General features: G+C 50.1%; 1 long non-coding RNA gene and 1 other non-coding gene across 3 annotated transcripts; both read left to right on the top strand.

Annotated features, from left to right (window-relative positions):
* Positions 1 to 12,287: 12,287 nt before the first annotated feature.
* LOC141576567 (uncharacterized) lies at positions 12,288 to 18,334 on the top strand. Of its 2 annotated transcripts, XR_012504982.1 has the most exons (3): positions 12,288 to 12,473; positions 15,024 to 15,181; positions 15,320 to 18,334. It is a non-coding gene; the product is annotated as an uncharacterized LOC141576567 (long non-coding RNA). The 2 variants fall into 2 exon arrangements; XR_012504981.1 differs by having other exon boundaries at positions 12,288 to 15,181.
* LOC141576568 (U6 spliceosomal RNA) lies at positions 13,874 to 13,982 on the top strand. Its single transcript, XR_012504983.1, has one exon. It is a non-coding gene; the product is annotated as a U6 spliceosomal RNA (small nuclear RNA).
* Positions 18,335 to 18,572: the final 238 nt, after the last annotated feature.

Here is an 18,572-nt window from a genome sequence, read left to right as displayed (position 1 = left end):
CTTTGTCGTGCACACAATGACGGTTCGTCCCTTGTGGAAACAAACTGATGACGAGACAGCGTGGTCAGGGGGCGGGTGTCCTTTCAGGAAGACAGAGTCATTGAAAGTCCCGCACACGGGAACTGTGCCAAGGGAGATCTCCATCACCCTACCCAACCCTGATCCAAATTCTCGTTCGGGCAGCTAAGGGTCAAGGTCAAAGTTTCTTTCTTCCCGGGGCAGGGGTCCTTTTGGGCCTCGATGGTTGTTCAACTGGAGAGATCGCCCTTGGGCTGCATATACACTTCGGGGTGGTCCATAGGGTTCCATGACAGTCCCGCCACCAGGCAGGTGGTTCCACCTGATGAAACCGGTCTGGTCTTTCGTTCCAGGAAGACAAAGGTCCGTGGCTGAAGCCAACGAGAAACCCAGGGTGTGAGTCCGGAGCGCCACCAGTCAGGAAGATGTCTAGGCGTCGGGCTCGAAGAGGCTCGGGTGGCCTGAAAAACGCATGCGGGTTCAGGTCCACTTTCTGAGTGGCCTCCACAGCAACGGGCAGGAGGAGGGTCTCGAGAGGGGACACGGCAGTGACCTCTCTCCAGCAGATGTCCAGCTGCTCAGCCCGGCTCGGCGGGGCTTCAGGGAAAGGGCGGCTTTGGTTCTCGAGGATGCCAAGTCCAAAGCGGGAGAACCATGGGCAACGGGAGTCGGAAGAGCGTTGGCCAACCATCGGAGAAAACTCGAAGCACGCGTGACGTGGCCCAGCGTATCAGTGGAAGGCGGGGCGGGACGGGGAGGGGAGGGGGAGGGTGGCGGGAAGCACGCAAAGATGATGACACAGAACCGCATTCTCATCTCTATCACGCTGTACGAGAGTTTCCACTGAGACATGCTCCCCTTCCCCTGGTCTCTCCAAGGACGCGCATTTCTACCAAAAAATCACCCCCATTCAGACTTGTCGGCTGGCCAGATCAGCATACTTCCACGAAATTCGGCCTGAAGAGGGACAGACGTCCACGAAGCATAGCCATCGCCCCTAGAGGCTCTCGGACACCCGCTCTGCTGGAACGTTTCCTAAGGACGGCAGACGAAGACGGTCTCCACATGCTTTCCAGGAGACGTTCCTCAGAACGAGACCGTGACTGTTCCGAAGCCCAAATCGGTCACAGCAAATGTTCACGAGGAAGTCACGGTGAACCATCTGGGACACCAGTCTTTCCCAACCGGTCCACGTAGGGACACGATTTGGTCCTAGCCAGAAACAGACACTTTCTCCTCACAGCATCCTTTTATTTTAATTTAATTTAATTTATTTTATTTTATTTTATTTTATTTTATTTTATTTTATTCTGTTTCATTTTGTTTTGTTTTATTGTATTGTATTGTATTGTATTGTATTGTATGTTTACATATGTACGTATGTAAGTAAGTATGTATGTATTCCGGTCTGTCTGTCTGTCTGTAGGTCCATCCATCCTCCGAAGGTATACCAGTCATGTCGGCCAACACACTGACAGATCTCGAGTCTTTTCTGTCAGAAAGATATTAAAGCACGTCCCCTTCGACTCATGGAGCCAGGAACGAACGCTTCCGTATCTCATCTTCTTTGGAAACGATCTAAACATTCCAGGGACGTCGCCAGATGCTTCAGTTGCAAGGGACCAAAAACTACGTGGAGGAGGCACCAATTTTTCAGAGATGGACCGCCTCCCACACACACACACACACACTACCCCCTCGGACTGCTTGGGGTGTGAACACTTCCTGAGACTTGAGACCGAGCCAACCATCGCTCCCAGACTCTTTTTTTTTTTTTTTTTTTTTTTTCCTGGCTGACACGTTTCATGACAGAGATAACCCACAGGAACTTAATGGATTCGGGGTAAACCTAGGGAGGCGAAAAGTTTCACCTCGAATGCTGCTCGTCACAATCAAGACATGGCTCTTTTCACGAGACCGATCCCTTGACATTTGCTTTTCTGGATGAAAGGATCTGTCCTAGATCATGTCAACCTGAAGGAAAACATTTGGGTTCCTTCCTGTTCGCATTCCCTGCCTGCATGTTCCCTTGAAAACCAGTTCCATAGAGCTCTTTCATGAATGAACTCTGGCAAGTGTATGTGGAGGAAGAAACATGCCAGGCCTACAAGCCGGGGACATACACAAGTGCCTACATGCATACATGCATACATGGGACCGAGCCCTTTCCAGATCCTTGGACGGCAGTACCATAGAAATGAGGATGGCTTCCACAAGACTCTCAGGCAAGCCAAGCTCTTTTGCGAAAGCGATAGCTTGTGCACAAAGGAGAAGGTGGCATGAGGGGAGAGGGAGGGGGAGTGCCAGCTCCCTGAGCAGCAGGGGCCATGCTTTTCTACCTAAAGGAAGGGCTTTGTCTCAGGATCACTGATCACTTCCACAAATCATCCGATATCTTGGATCGGCCGCAGGCGGCTCCAGGGTGAAGAGCCATCGCCCCAGGCTCTGTGGGGAATAGAGAAGACTTCCGTGAGGGGAAAGAAACGCATGAGAATTTTCTGCAAGAAAGCTCAGGAACAGATAATGTAAACACGGAGAGTTGAGCTTCCTGTCTCGTGACAACTAGGTCTACTGGGTCATGTCACAGAGAGCAAGCGAATCCTTTATTCCCCTGAGCCTTTTTCTTTTTCTTTCTCTATCTTTCTTTGTTCTTTGTTCCCTTTAGAGTGTGTGTGTGTGTGTGTGTGTGTGTGTGTGTGTGTGTGTGTGTGTGTGTGTGTGTGTCTGTGTCTGTGTCTGTGTGTGTGTGTCTGTGTGTGTGTCTGTGTGTGTCTCTGAAACTCAGGTACTGCCCTGTCTCATACAGACGAGACCAGCAGATCGACATGACCAGAGATTTTGTAGCTTTCATTTAAAAACTATAGGTCACTCACGAGTCGGGTAGGACGGGTGCTGCGTCCAGCGCAGCTCGGGACCGTGTCTGAGGACGGGCGACGCAAGAATTAAGAAACAAAGAGACCAAGTAAAGAGCGAAAATGGGACCAGGGGACTCAAGGTCTCGTGGATCTAGAGTGCCAAAAGCCTGGTCGACATCCTGTTTATTGGGAGTATACGGCTCAGGGAAAAAAAAAAGAAATGCGATCAAAGAGGTGGGGCTTTAGATATTTCATGCCAGAAGCACGAAGTTCTGCTTGCTGGCTAACTGATTCATTTCAGGCCTATCCCTTCCAGGAACAATCACCCTCCTCGGGGGATGCAAAATTTCTAAGTGTATCCTGTGATTGCCTCTGGGACATCTCGAGATAGCAAATATTTCCCCGGGGTTAAACCACATGCTTTCCTGCCAGAACCAAGTTCTGTTAATGGATGATCTGGCTTCCCATGACCGTCCATTGTTTTACCCTAAGGAAATATCTGCCATCTGTTGCGCCCTCACGGTCAATCTCAGGATTGCCCCTCACACAATTTCTTGAGCATCATACATGTTATAGGTCATCGACTGTGTAAAACATGAAAACAAAGCAGGCGTGTGCATTTTTAAGCAAGTAAGTGTGAATGTAAGATTTTACGCTCATGGAAATGCTGGTGCAGCTTGGTTTCTAGTTGCTGGTTCTCCAGCAGCTTGTTTCCCAGCAGACGCGTAGGACACTAGAGAACCCACTCACTCAGAAAGAACCGATGGGACGGGTAAGGTTTTTCGGCTCAGAGGGTGAAAGCTTTTAAACTCTGTGTGGAAAAAAGACGTTTCAGGTGTATATTTCTCCTTAAGAAGGCTGCGAATTAGAGTTTCGACGAGGGAGACCACGCAGCAGTGTGTACGTTTAAAAAGGCCTCCGCGTGCCCCTCCCCACCCTTTTTTGTTTGTTTGTTTCTTCCATTCGGTTTCAGGTTCTACCTGATTCAGCCCCCTGGCCTCAGTCTCTGGCCACTGTGGGCTATGCAGACAGACGTTTCTGACGTTGTCGAGATGGACAAGATAAGGAGGGTTCCCCCCAGAGAACTGGGCCGCTGCTTCTATGAGATCAAAAAGCTGACCTACTCATCCAGTTCTATGTTTAGAAATTTGCTCCTTTCTGGGAAAGCGTAGAGCTCTGCGGTAGAGTGCGTGCTCAGCATGCACAAGGCCTTGGGCTCAGTCCCCAGTACCACCACTGAAAACGTATAATAAATCTAAATAATTAATTGAAACGTAGATAAAGACACCTAATGACCCGTCCCCCCTCCAAAAAGATAAAAACTTCTTGTTAAAAAATTTTTTTTTATTTTATTTTTTTATTTTTTTAGTTAAAAAGGCAGGAGGAGGACGAGGACGAGGACGAGGACGAGGAGGACGAGGATGAGGAGGAGAAATTAGCTTCTTTCCAACAAGGAGATTTCCAGGTCAAATGGAGAGCCAAATATTTCTATGTTCTAAAACTTCAGCTTTCCACGTATCCTGGCGTCAAAACGTCGGCACGGGTAAAGATTGTTCATCATTCTGTGACTATGCACTTCCTGCATTTTGGAGTGTTCATCTGTCCTTTCTCTTAGGAATAGATGATCATCAGAAATAGCAGTTCTGTTGATTAAACCCCCTTTTAACATATCGTTGTTTCCTGGTCACTAAAGTTACCTAATAATCACTTCACAGTCTATGGAAGTCAAATCATTGTGCTGTACACCCGAAACTGATAGAGGGCTGTATGTCAAACCTATGTCAATAAAACTGAAAAAAGAAAAGAAGAAGAAGAAAAGAAAAGTCTGCTTGCTCGGGGCATCCGGTAAAGGCCCTCTTTCTGAGCGCACAAGTCAACCTCGGGCCGATTCACCCTGTCCCTGAAGAAGGGCAAAAATCCTCCACTCTATCTCCCGTTAGGTCCCGGACACTAGCCAGAGTTCCTCCTCCCTCAACCCCCACCCCGTTCCTGCGTCACACTGTGTGGGCTCAGGCACACAACCTATCGCTTTCCTTTAGCGTGTGGAATGAATATCGCCCGAAGGGAATTTCCTTTGTTGTCGTTTAAATAAACTGACGTGTTAATAAGCGCTCTGGAGGGACACATTCCCTTTGACCTGATCAGCCATAGTGACATCCCATGACCCAGGAATGTACAATATCATGGATTGGAAAGGATCTTAGAATTCAGAAATCATGGTGACGTGGGTCTGATGACCTAGCTGGCTCCATACAAACCAAGAGATGAAGGTGCCCAACGTTTTCACTCGATGCTGCCTAAGTTCTTGACAGTCACTTTAAAAAAGGAAAAGGAAAATTTGCATGGCACGCTTAGTTTTGAGAATGCTATCTGACTGCATGGTGGAACGCAAGGAAAAGCCGTGACGCTCGCCCACGGTATCGAGAGAAACGCAGAACCGTGTTTCTGGTAGCTTTCTTCAACGCTGCGCAAAGGCGGGAGCGACCGCTACCTCACGCAGAGGAGGAGAGGACGGGTTTCTCGGCCCCGTCACGCAATGCCAGGCAGAAGAAGCCTTCTCCGATGAGACAGAAGCGTGTCAAAGCGCATCCCTGCGTCGAAGGCTTCGGTTTCCCGGGGAAGGGGGTCGAGCCGAGGGACCCAGGCCCCCACGTCAGTCAGTCTTTCACTGGATTCACTGGCCTCGCTGTTACTCCTCAGCGATGGCCCCTCAGATTGCTCTCGTGTGTCTTTACCTTCTGGCTTTAGGAAGGACTTTAAACTTCGGCTGAGGGGCGGGACACCCAGAAGGGTTCTTTCAGTTCACCCCATCTTAGGTATTGCCATATCCAACACGTTGGTTTTCATCCCATCGTGGACCTACCTACCGGAGAGTTTCGCGGCTTAAAAGTCCCCTGTGCTCCACCTATTCATCAACAACCCCCCGCCACAACACACACACACCCGCACACACACACACCCACACAGACAACCTTCACCACCACCACCCCCGACCCCACTCATCTTTTCACCCTCTCTGGGGCTTTTGCCCTTTTGAGAATGAATGTCATCCAGAGCCGGTACCCTACAGGATGCCACCTTTTCAGATTGGCTTCTTTCAGGGAGTCAGGGGCACGCAGAAACGGCCCCGCCTGTCTCCCACAGGTCTCTCGGCTCCACGGGTCCCTGGTTTCCTTTTTAGAGCCAAATCACATGCTGTGGCACGGACCTAGCCCGGGCTACGTGTCCCTTCACCTCTTGAAGGACGCGTCTGTCCCGGTCGCCTCCACGGTTCCGGCAGTGATGAAGCAAGCCCCTCCACACCCCCACCCCCACCCCGCCCACCGTCCAGGTCCGTCCGCGTTCAGGTTTCCGCGTGGACGGAGCCCCGAGGGCTAGGCCTCAGGGTGAGAGTGGTATGGCGGGTGGCAGGTGGCGCACTGAAGGGTCCCAAATCCGGAGGATGCCGGCAAGGAAGGTCGCCAGGTCAAAACCTTCCTTCCCTCCCTCCGTCTCCTTAGGGTGGATGGCTGGGCCCGTGAATTCAGAGAGGACACGAGACACATGCTGTGAGCCGAGATTTCCAAGCCAGGAGACCTGGTGGAGGGTAAAGAAACGAGTTGATTGGGGGGGGGCGGGGGCGATGGGGGGGGGGCTCTTAGGACTGCAGCCCAGGAGACACAGATGCAAGAAAGAAGCACTGGAAGTGTGTGTCATCAGACTACCCCACGGGGCAAGTGGAGAAGGGGAAACGAAAGAAAACACACCACAAGAGCAAGGCGGGAACTTTGAAACGACCAGGCTGCGGCTAGCAGCTGCTGGCAGATTTGTTTTTGAAACCGGTTGGTGGTGCCCTTGAGCTTGATACAGTTCTGACCACTCATGCCCCCCCTCCCCCCATTGATGCCGGTGTCGGGACCCAGGGGAGGCCACCCCAAACATGTATGTGCCTCCGTGGCACACGGATGGGTTAGAAATGAGAGTGACCGAAGAAGCCGAGGGGCCAGCAGACGCAAGAGGGACCCTCAGACTCTTCTTTCTGTCTCCCTGAAAGCGGGAAATCGATCACTTCCGTGGAGGGTGCCCTCCCTGCATCTGGACTTAGGAAAACACCCTGATCACCCACTGAGAGCCTTCAGGCCCCGGAAGCCTAGAGAAACCAACCAACCTCGTGACTTCTTTCAGGGGCTTCCCCCCCTCCCCAAAACCCAAACTCCGTCTCGATTCTTCACGGACGGGTCACCCAAAACCAAAGGCTCTCAGCCCGGCCCATTTCGCACAAAGGGCTGATTTCTTGTCCTAAAACGGAGAAAAGCTGCCTGCTTCGGGGACACATGAGTGCTTGAATGAAAGACAGTAGGTTCCCTGTCGCTCCTGCTCAACCATCCGTCTGGGGTCCATTTTTGGATCAGTCAAGCCCAGAGAACTCAAGATGTGTAGAGGGAGGGGACAACGTCCCCCTCCCTGAAACAGGACTATGTCTGCAACAAAGTTCCTCCCACTGGCCGTCCAGCTCCATTTTGGATGACTGAATCCTGGTTCACCTCATTTGGGTGTTTTGTTTTTGTTTCTGTTTTTGTTTTTGATTAATAGACTTTATTTCCTAGAGCAGTTTCAGGCTCACAGCAGAATTGAGCAGAAAATACAGAGAGTTCTCACATAGCCCTCCCCACCCACACATATATCCTCCACTCCCCTCAACATCTCTCATCGGTGTGGCCTATTTGGTAAAACTGATGATCCGACATGGACACGTTATTATCCATCAAAGTCCATAGTTTACAGGACGGTTCACTCTTGAGGTTGTACGTTCTATGGGTTTTGACAAATGTACAATGACATGTAGCCACCACTATGGTATCCTACAGAATAATTTCATCGCCTTAAAAATCCCTCACGCTGCATCTGTTCATTCCTCCTTCCCTCCCTCTCCCCAAACCCCTGGATACCATGATCTTTTGATTGTTTCTAGAGCTTTGCCTTTTCCAGGATGTCATTTGGTTGGAATTGTACAGTTGGTAACAATTTTCAGACCGGTTTCTTTGATTTAGTAAGATGTCTTTTAAGTTTCTTCCATGTCTTTCACGGCTTGATAGCTAATTTCCTTGTCTTTCGTTCTTTTTTATTTATTTATTTTTTTAAAATGTTTTTACTGCACATATATTTTTAATTTACATATATGTACTGTTCATTGTTTCCAGGAAGGTTTAGAGCTTTAGCTTTTTAAACTTACATACTTATCAAAGGAATAAAGCCAACCACAAAAGAAGAATGAATTCAAAAAGATACACACACCCTGCTATTAACAGCAACATCATTTATGATTGCCAAGATACGGAAGCATCCTAAGTGCACATCAATATTTGAATAGATAAAGAAGAGGGGACACACACACACACACACACACACACACACACACACACATACACACACGTAATGGAATACAATTCACCCATGAGAAAGAAGGATATTTTGCCATTTGTGGCCCTTCCTTTCCTTTTTTTTTTTCCCCCTCCACTTTAAAAACCAGAATTTTATAACTGGGATAAACACTTCCATTGAGTCAAAAACAGTAAAATGCCAAAAAATAAACTTAATCGAGGAGGTTATCTATACTCCAGAATCTGAAATGACACAAAGAAATGGAAAGATGCCTTGTGCTCTTGCATTGGAAGAATCAATACTATCAACATGGCCACACTATCCAAAGCAATCCGCAGGTTCCATGCAACCCCTGTCAAAATACTCACGACATTCCTCACAGAACTAGAACAAACAATTTCAAAATTTTTAAGGAACAACGGAAGACCCTAAACAGGCAAAGCAATCTTTCGAAGGTCTCCTCTCCCTCCCTCCCTCCCTCTCTCTCTCTCTCTCTTTCTCTCTCTCTCTCTCTCTCTCTCTCTCTCTCTCTCTCTCTCTCTCCCCCCCCTCTCTCCCCCTCTCTCTCTCTCCCTCTCTCCCCCCCTCCCTTTCTCTGTCATCTTTTTGGTCTCTTTCCTTAGGATTTGATGACTTGAGACCATCCTTTATCATTCCTTGTAAAGCCGGCTTGATGGTGCTGAAATCTTGTAGCTTTTGTTTATCTGTGAAGCTTTTGATTTCTCCCTCAAATCTGAACGAGAGCCTTGCTGAATAGAGTATTCTTACCTGTCAGTTTTCCCCTTTCATCACTTTAAGTATGTTGTGCCACCCACTTCTGGCCTGTAGAGTTTCTGCTGAAAAATCAGCTGATAACCTTACGGGAGTTCCCTTGTATGTTATTTGTTGCTTTTCTCTCGTTCATTTTAATATTTTCTCCTTATCCTTAATTTTGGTCAATTTGATGACGATGTGCCTCGGTGTGTTCCCGTATGGTACTCTCTGCACTTCCACCTCATTTGGTTATTTAAAGGATCTTCAGTCTGTTCAATTCATAGGAGAGAACTTCCACGTGTATTTCTTCTCAGTTTTATGAAACAAAGAAGGACCCAGGAAACTGGCAAAACATAAATGCTTTTCTATTGGGTTGAGCAAAGACAGGCCCTGGCCGGGGACGGGGGGGGGGGTGCTGGAGGGTCGGGGGGGCGGTGTAGAGAAGGATATAGATCATTGTTAGAGTGCCTGCTTAGCATGCATGATGCCCTGGGTTCAATCCCCAGAACCACCATTAAAATAAATAAATAACCTAATCAAACCCATCCCCCTCCTCCCCCCCCCCCAAAAAAAAGAAGGAGAAAAGAGTGAGAGACAGAGACAGAGACAGACCATCGGGAAAAGTAGCTGCACTAATACTTCCAAGAAACAGGACAACATAAAGATAATGGAAGAAATGCTGGATAGTGAACAGCCACGGGTGGTTGGCACAGACCCATAGCTTCTGGACTCGCTAAAAAAAAAAAAAAAAAAAAAAAAAAAAAGAATATGAGAATCATATGGATCAGGAGATTGGGTCTGAATTTTGTGCCGTTTGACTTGTGCCAGTTACAAAGGTCATGCATAAGGAAGATGACTGGCTACTTTATTGTCTGAAATGAGACACTTGAAAGTGAAAGGAGGTGCTATACAATCGTGCCTGGACTGGGATTTTTCTAAGGGAGCCCAAATCCTTTACAATATATATCATGTTTTCAAAAATGAATATCATTCCTGGACAAGATTTAAGCAATTTTTTTCTGTGTTATCAGTAAACATTTTTAAAAAATCAGTAAGAAAGGAAGAGGGAGAGAGAAAGAGAGAGAACAGGAGTAACTATACGCGCGCGCGCGTGCGTGCATGCATGTGTGTGTGTGTGTGTGTGTGTGTGTGTGTGTGCGCGCGTGTGCGCGCACGTGTGTTGAGGTGGGGGCCTAAAAGAGGGTGAGGATTCTTTTCATCGAGGTCTGTTTGTACAGAATTCTCTCCTTCTCCGCTTTACACTGTGAAGGAAAAGCCCAGCTGGGCTAACAAGCTAAGTCGCAAATCTAAGTGTAACAAGTGTCGGATTACTGATCTGAGTTCTGCTGGGCTAACTCGTAAATCTAAATTAATAAGTGCCGGTTTGCTGATTCCCTGTTCATATTTTGCTAGCCAGCTGGATTTTCAAAGAGACATATCTGGCCTTGAAATGTTGGTTTGCTGCCTCACTGCCTCTACTTTCGTGATAATGATGTTGCTAAAGCTATTGCGTGCCTATTGGCCGAATACCCCAAGCTGGTACTTAACCCTATAAAACCTCATGTGCACGTCTTGGAGGTGCTCAAGGCTTAGGAGCAGAAGCCCCTCTGAGCCCGCCGGCGTAATAAATCTGAGTACTCCAACCCTCCGAGTGGTGCTTGTTTCTTGGCTGGCCTGTCATTTCCATAACAGCACCGTTGACAATAAGAACGTCACTCTCGTTCCGGCATAAAGAAGACATCTGGGGAGGGTGGGGTGGGGGGGTGGGGTGTAGATCTATGTTATGTCCTGATTCCAGGAAGGAAAGGGGCAAGAGTCGGCGTGCCCTTCTTTCTGGGGTATCTGTCTGTTCGCTTTTGGTGTTCGGCTGGTTTGGTTATTTCAGCTTTCTGTTTGGTTCCTTTCACAGATCCAGTGGCTCAAAACAGCATTCTGATTTTCTTTTCTCCTGGGGTTTGGTTTTTGATAGGTAGAGGGACAGGGCCCACGCAGGGGTGGGGGTGGGGGGTCACTGTGCCGGAGAAAGGGAGGCGGCTGTGGTGAAATCATCGAGCAGAGGGGATTTCTACGAGAGGGACTCTCCGAAGTGAATGGGGTCCAAGGAGATCAGCAGGGTTTCTGTGTGCTCGTTTGGTTTTGTTCGTGCGTGTGTTTGTTTTTTCTGGACGAGGCCAAAGAACTCTTCAGGTGGAGGTGTGTGTCCAAAGGGTCTGACAGGATGGGAGGATGCGGGGCGAGTCAGTCCATGTGCCCAGAAAGAGAGAGAATCTGTCATAGCTGAGACTCAGGCCTTTTTCAGACCTAGGCCCAGAGAGCAGTTCGGCTCCGAGCATTCACGGAGAAGTTCGCCGCCACCTCAGTCCTGTCCCCCACCCCCGCCCTCCCCCACGCCTCAGCCCCCAGTGAAGGAGGAATCATGAAGTGGCCGCACTTAGGCTAAGCCAATTTTTGGCTTTATGCTTACTGCTTGCTTTTAGAACGATCAGCAAACTCGACTGACCAGACACCGCTCCCAGCTCCAGGCCCACTGTTAAAAACAGCTAAAGTTGTCGATTCTAACTGTTTGATTTGACCTTCCTCTGATCGTTCAACTTGACAATCATGTTTGGCGTCTGAGTCTTTCCCCAGGAAGGGAGTCACGGGAGGATAAGCTCAGGAGAACGACCAGCCCCCTCCCACCCCCCACCCCCCACCCCGAGTTCCTCCGTGGCGCTGGTGCCACCGGGTGAGTCTGACCAGATAAAGAAGGTCACGGGCTGATGACCTACTAGACCACCAGGAGGTCCCATGTTACCAGACACTCATCCAGATTTAGGAGGAAGTTTCATCAGAGACCCTTGTTGATCATGAGCACCTTTTGTGCTCCCGCCTGTTGTGATTCCCTTTCATGCTCCAACCTGTTCGTCCACAGAAGCATGAAACCCCAACCCCAAGACGGGTTCACAGTTTGGAGGGCACTAGCCTGCTGTGAGTCCCCTTTGCCCAGCAAAGCAATCAAGCTGCCTCTTTTCTTCTAAACTCTAAGACCCTGTCTCTGGGTTATTTGGCTCGTCAGGGACGGGGTGGGGGAGGGCGATCTTTCGGCAACACCCGCAGAAGTTTCCCTGAGTGGCAGGAACCAGCGTGGCCCTCAGGCCTCAGCCCCGCAGGCAGGCAGGCAGGCAGGCAGGCAGAGTTGGAGCGACCGTTGGTCCCGCCCCCGCCCGCGCACCACCCCCCCCCGCCCCCGCCGCTGCTTCCGCCGCCGCCCCCGCCGCCGCTTCTGCCGCCGCCGCCGCCGCCGCCGTCGCCGCCGCCGCCGCCGCCGCCGCCGCCGCCGCCGCCGCCGCCGCCGCCGCCGCCGCCGCCGCCTCCCAGGCCTTCTCCACCGATCGGTCCCAAATCGACTGACTGTCTCCTGGAAGCGGGGGCGGGGACGTCAGGAGGATCCATTCGGCAGGGCCTCGTTCAATCGCTTCATTCAAATGCAGAAAGCTCTGTGCTCAGGTCAGAGCCTTTGACTTGGCCTCCGGCTCCTCTCTGTTGAACGGCTTTTGTTCTTTGGTTTCAATTTCCCCACCCTTAGGCCACCCCGTCCCAACTGCACGGAGGGAGGCGGGAGGGAGGGGGAGAATCTCGCCTGGTCTCAGGCCAAAGGAGTCCCCTCCTTTTCCTAATCTGGGTAAACCCCACTACACCGTTTGAGAATCATGGAAGGGCATGGAAGCAGACCTCTGACTTGATAGATTCCTCTGGGATGGGAGACTTTAAAAAAACAAAATTCTTTTTCCCCTGCTTCCAGGGAGGCAGAAAGGAGGGCCAGAGTGTTCCTCTTGCCTCGGGCAGTTCTTTGTTTGTTTCTTTCTTTCTTTTGTTAAATCATTTTTTTTTCCTTTTTTTCTTCCAGTTTTATTGAGACAGAGTTGACATACAGCAGTGTATACTTTTGGGGGGGGGGCGGGGAGAGGAATTCGATTTTATGTATTTATTTTTGACCGGAGGTACTGGGGATTAAACCCAGGACCTTGTGCTTGCTTGCTAAGCACACACTCTACCACTGACCTATACCCTCCCCCTTGGCCAGTTGTGAAGTCCCTTTCATTCAGCATAGTCCATCGGGCACATTTTGGGGCAGCCTACTCTGGACCCCAACATTTCCCTATTCTGTAACTTCCCTGGAAGTTTTACACATTAAAAGCTGGGCTGTTGACTGTGCGTGTGCGTCCATGCGTGCGTGGGTGCGTGCGTGCGTCTGAGCGTGCATGCGTGCGTGTGGTGTGGGGGCAGGAGGGAGGGAATAGTTTCCTAGAGGGCCTGCGTTTCATGGACCCAGTTTCTTAGTTCTGAGAACAGGTCTGTTCAAGGAAACAGTTGTAGTATCTCGTCTCAGGAGGCGGTGGTGTCGATGGGCTTCTGAAGCTAGGCCTAGGGAGCAAGCAGTCAGGTATCGCCTAAGAGGCACTTGTGTGGAAAACCAAAGTACAGCACAAAGGTTAATCATTGGAGCAGATGAGAAACCAGATTCAGGGCCGGGAGTAGGGGGTCAGTCTGGTAGGAGATTTCCACACATCGGGGTCATCGAAACGGCTCGAGCAGTATGAAATGCCTCTGATGATGTCCTGGGGTGTTCGGCTCAACTCTCTGAGCGGCTCCTCCAAAAACAGGCCCTAGGATGGTTTCCACAGGAGCTGTTGTGGCCATTTCTCTGACGTTTACCTCCCGTTGCCCAGCTTCAGTCTGCAGGGCTTCAGGAGACGGAGCATTTTAGTACTCAATGATGCCAAGACAAAAGGGTGAGAGAAAATGGGAAACGTTCGTGGAGATGGTCCTAGGCAGATAGTGGAGGCAACTAGAAGACTTTCAGTCTCCGGGCCGGCTTTCAGGTTGAGACAAAAACCCTAAGGCAAGCGCTTGCTGCCACAGCACATCGACTAACACGGGAACCATCCAGAGAAGATCAGCACGGCCCCTGAACGTGGACGACACACACACATACGTGAAGCGTTCCGTAGCTTTAGTGATGTCAGTCACCCAGAGAAAGACAGATATCCTATGCCATCACTTCTAGATGGGATCTGAAAGTAAGTCAAGACACCCATCCATACATAAATAACTCCATTTTAAAAAGACTCCAAGGAACCTATTTACAAACCAGAAACAGACTGGACTCGCAGACATGGAAAAGAAACCGATGGTTAACACAGGGGACAGGGTAGGGTGGAGGAACGGGGGAGGGCAGAGGGATAAATCAGGAGTTTGGGATTAGCAGATATAAACCACCCTATACAAACTAGGTACACAAGTAGGTCCTACTGTCTAGCACAGGGAACTATGTTCAATAGCTTGTAATAACCTATCCTGAAAAAGTATACGTGTGTGTGTGTGTGTGTGTGTGTGTGTGTGTGTGTGTGTGTGTGTGTGAATAAGTGAATCACTATGCCGTACGTCATAAATGAACACAACATTGTAAGTCAACTATACTTCCATTGACAGAGAGTTCCTACAATAAACAGGCAGGCAGGCAGGCAGGCAGGCAGGCAGGCAGGCAGGCAGACAGACACAGACACAGACACAGACACAGACACAGACACACACACACACACACACACACACACACACACACACACACACACACACACACGCCCCACAGACACAGGGGAACCCTAAGGAAAACGAGTAGCACTAGTATCTCTTATCCATGCATGTCTATCCCAGTTTAATGGAAACCTAAGTTTTTGCCTCCAAGTCAATGATGCTAATAACTCTGCTGCCAAGAATAGAAAAATCCTCACGGAGGATTTCTGAATCCCAGAAGGGTCAGGGAGGGAGAAAAAGAGAAAGGGTTCCATTCTGCTGACAGAGGTATGATAGTTACCATGTGGGTGTCCGCCTCTAAAAGGAAAGGAAGGGGAAAAAACAAAAGTTTATTTTCCCTTGTATCTGAAAAGAAAAAAATTTAAAACTCAATCCTCTTGGAGACAAGAAGTCGTACACACCTCATGTCACTGATTCTCCTCCTCCACCTCCTCCTCCTCCTTCCTCTACTTCTTCTTCTAGTCTATACCTCCCATGGATTCTGACGACCTTGCCTGATGATGGCGGGTGATGGGGGCAGAGATCGATCCTTCTGAGAAGTAAGTTGGCAAGCGCTTTAGTGAAGCCTCGTAGGATTTACCCAGTGAAGCGAGTGCCTTCGTCCCTGGAGGCTGCGGAAAGTATGTCCCCAAGTCACATACGCATGTGTTTGTCTTTTGTTGTCGTTGTTGTTGTTGTTGGTGGTGGTGGTGGTGGTGGTGGTGGTGTGTGTGTGTTTGTTTGTTTGTTTATTTGTTTGTTTGTTTGTTTGTTTGTAGCAGTGTCCTGGCCATGCTGAGGGCATCAGGCTTGCAGCGGGGGAAGGAAGGCTTCAACCCCTTTGGAAGTCATACCTACCATCCCAAGAACGTCTGGATGACCCCTACTATGTGGCAGTTGAATGGGGGCCAGTTACTGGGGTTCAGCGGGTCCAGAGAGAGGAGGTCTGAGGCCTCTGGGGACAAAAAGTTTGTACGTATGTATGTATGTATGTATGGCCAGTTGACTGTTTTTGCGGTCCTATAGGAATCTTCCTGCCCCTGTCTATTGAACAATGGGAGTCATCTTCCAAGTGCCCTGACACCAGACACCACGGTGGGTGAAGGAATGCGGGTGGGGTGGGGTGGGGGTGGGTGGGGGAGGTCATCCAGGGAGCTGGGAGAAACCGAGCACGTCCGTGGGTCGGTGGGTCGGCCTGTCGGATGGTCGCCATGCTGGGTTTCCCCTAACCCAGGCCATTTGCCGAATGGACAGAACAGACTGGGGCCACGTGTGCCACCCACCCTCTTTCCGGAGGCTGTGGTCCACTGTGTTTGCATGAAAGTCAGTGAAGGAGGCATCTCCTCGGGACTCGGTTCCGTCCCTTTCACGAGAGCCTCCACTTTGGATGACAGCCAGCCAGCCAGCCAGCCCTCGATGCCAGGGCAGTAGACGACTGCCAGGAATATCCCATCCTTTCTGGAACCCTGAGTGTACCCACCTGTACAGACACAAGGCTGAAGAATACATGACGTTCCTTCCTAGTTGACAGCACTCCCCATGTCACTGAAACAGTGTCCAGTACGCTGACGTCATCTCCTCCCTCTCCCACACCCCCGCACGCGCACAAACACGCGCGCGCGCGCGCGCACACACACACACACACACACACTCTGTCTGTCTGTCTGTCTGTCTGTCTTTCTGTCTGTCTGTCTGTCTTCTAAGGATGGAGAAGAGTTTGCTGAGCTATTTCGGGTGCCCTCTCATCCTAGTTCCTATCTCCAAGTTGGTTCAAAGTCCAAAAGGCGGTCAAGCACTTAATCAGATAGGTCCCTCGTAAAGAATGTCTCCCACATCACGACGACAGGCTTCTTAGGCCAGCCGAGAAGCTCCTTCAGTTCTGCGCCCATCTTGGCTCTAAGTTGATATCAGTCTGTTACGGAAATGACAGGCCAGCCAAGAAACAAGCACCACTCTGAGGGTTGGAGTACTCAGATTTATTACGCCGGCGGGCTCAGAGGGGCTTCTGCTCCGAAGCTCTGAGCACCTCCAAGACGTGCACATGAGGTTTCATAGGGTTAATTACAAATATGGGTCTATTCGCCAATAAGACTCAAACAACAAAAAGCAAAGGATCAGTACACTGGAGCTTATCAATTTGGAACAGATCACGTTACTGACACTTGTTGAGCTTGGATTTACGAGTTAGCTTGTTAGCCCAGTAAACTGACACTAAACTTCAGATTTACGAGCTAGCCCAGCAGAACTTAGATCAGTAAACGGACACTTATCACACTTAGATTTGTGACTTTAGCTTGTTAGCCCAGCTGGGCTTTTCCTTTACAAGTCCTCCAGGATCCAAGAAAGCCACGTTGGAAAACAAGTGGTGATTCTGATGGGACAGGAGATCAGTCATTTGGGGGCGAAGGGTGGGGTAGGGAGACATACCAGCCTGTCTGTCTGTTTTCACCCAGTGTGGGAGCCGTCCCAAAGAGATAACTCGAGAAGAGAGAAACAGGGAGTTGACAAAGAACACGTGCAGTGGCGTGCCCTCCCCCCCCACCCCAGGAGAAGGCCAAGCCAGAAGTCCCTCCGGATGGCGGGCTCCGGACTCCAGCTTCCAGGGGAAGCGATTTTTTTTTTCCTCCCCATTTCAGGCCCGGAAGAAGAGGGAGAGGCAGAGTGTCCTTCTCGGGCATCCGCTGTTTCTGAAGCACGCTTGTTGCCAAAAGATCGGCCCCCGTCCCCGACGAGCCCAAGAATCCAGAGACAAGGTCTTGGAGCTTAGAAGCAAAGAGGCCATTTTATCACTCTGCCGGGCAAAGGGGATTCACAGCAGGCTAGCGTCTTCAAAACTGTGTACCCACCTTGGGGATGGAGTGGGTGGGGTGGTTCTAGAGCCATAGCTCAAACAATCGGGCATCGATCACCATCCACAGAATCGTTTTCTCATCAGAAGACTCAGAATGGTGTCACGATGCCTCCAGGTGACCCATTCTATAGAGGCTGGTGGTTAGATCTCGTTATCTCATAAGCACTCAAGGTGTGGCCTTCTTGGTCACTCAGGCTATTTTGTCAGGTCATTAGTCCCGTGACCGACCTTCTCCTCGGAGAAAGACTCAGAGACCCAGCATGATGATGACTTTCAATGAGTGAAATACAGTAGAAACAGTAAGATCGATAGCTTCCAGTTTCAACAACAGGCCTGGAACCGTGAGCAGCAACCAGTCAGTCAGGACAGTTGACCGTTTTCAGGGCGAGCATAAGAAACCGAATGACACCCCCCCCAGCAAATGAATGAGTGAATGAATGAATGAATGACCTAATGATCCTCCCCTCCCCCCCCCCGCCAAAAAAAGAAGAAGCAATCCGTTAGCCTAATTCCGGCCATTTTATTCATCCTCCTTCACCCTGAAGCCCCAGTCACCCACGTGCCACAGTGGTCTGTTTTCTGGTTTCCTCCACCACCCCACCCCCCACCAACCACCACCCCGCCAACATCCCCCCATGCCCAACCACAGCCCCAAGTGTGGGACTGGACGGGGGTGCAGGGGGCTGAGGGGGCGGCAATGGCGGCTTGAGGTGAGGGTGGGGAGTGTTCCGCCCAGATCGTATAGGAAGCTCAAACACAGCTGCAGTACGAGACAAGATGGTAGATTTCTGTGAGTCCTCCCTCCTCTTAAAATCCGTCCTAAGGAGGAGACAGACAGAAAGAGAAACATCACCCTCACTCCCAACGCCTCCTGCGCCCTCGATGCGCCCCAAAACAACAAGAAAAACAAAAACAAACACGACCACAAATAAGTCGCTATCCCTGGGGAAGAAGGATTCGATGGCATGGGGATATCATTCTAAAATTCATTCCCTCTTCATCACATTTCATGGAAACCGATTGCAATCTATGAGGCCCTGTGAAGGTAGGGGTTGGGGGGGTAGGGAGGAGGGAGGGAAGTGAAGGGGGAGAGAGAGAGAGAGAGAGAGAGAGAGAGAGAGAGAGAGAGAGAGAGAGAGCGAGCAGAGGAGAGGAGGGATAAAAGGGGAGAGGACAGGAAA

Source organism: Camelus bactrianus, unplaced genomic scaffold (assembly GCF_048773025.1).
Source record: "Camelus bactrianus isolate YW-2024 breed Bactrian camel unplaced genomic scaffold, ASM4877302v1 HiC_scaffold_130, whole genome shotgun sequence".
Taxonomy (NCBI): domain Eukaryota; kingdom Metazoa; phylum Chordata; class Mammalia; order Artiodactyla; family Camelidae; genus Camelus; species Camelus bactrianus.
This window is presented reverse-complemented; position numbering and strand designations above follow the sequence as displayed.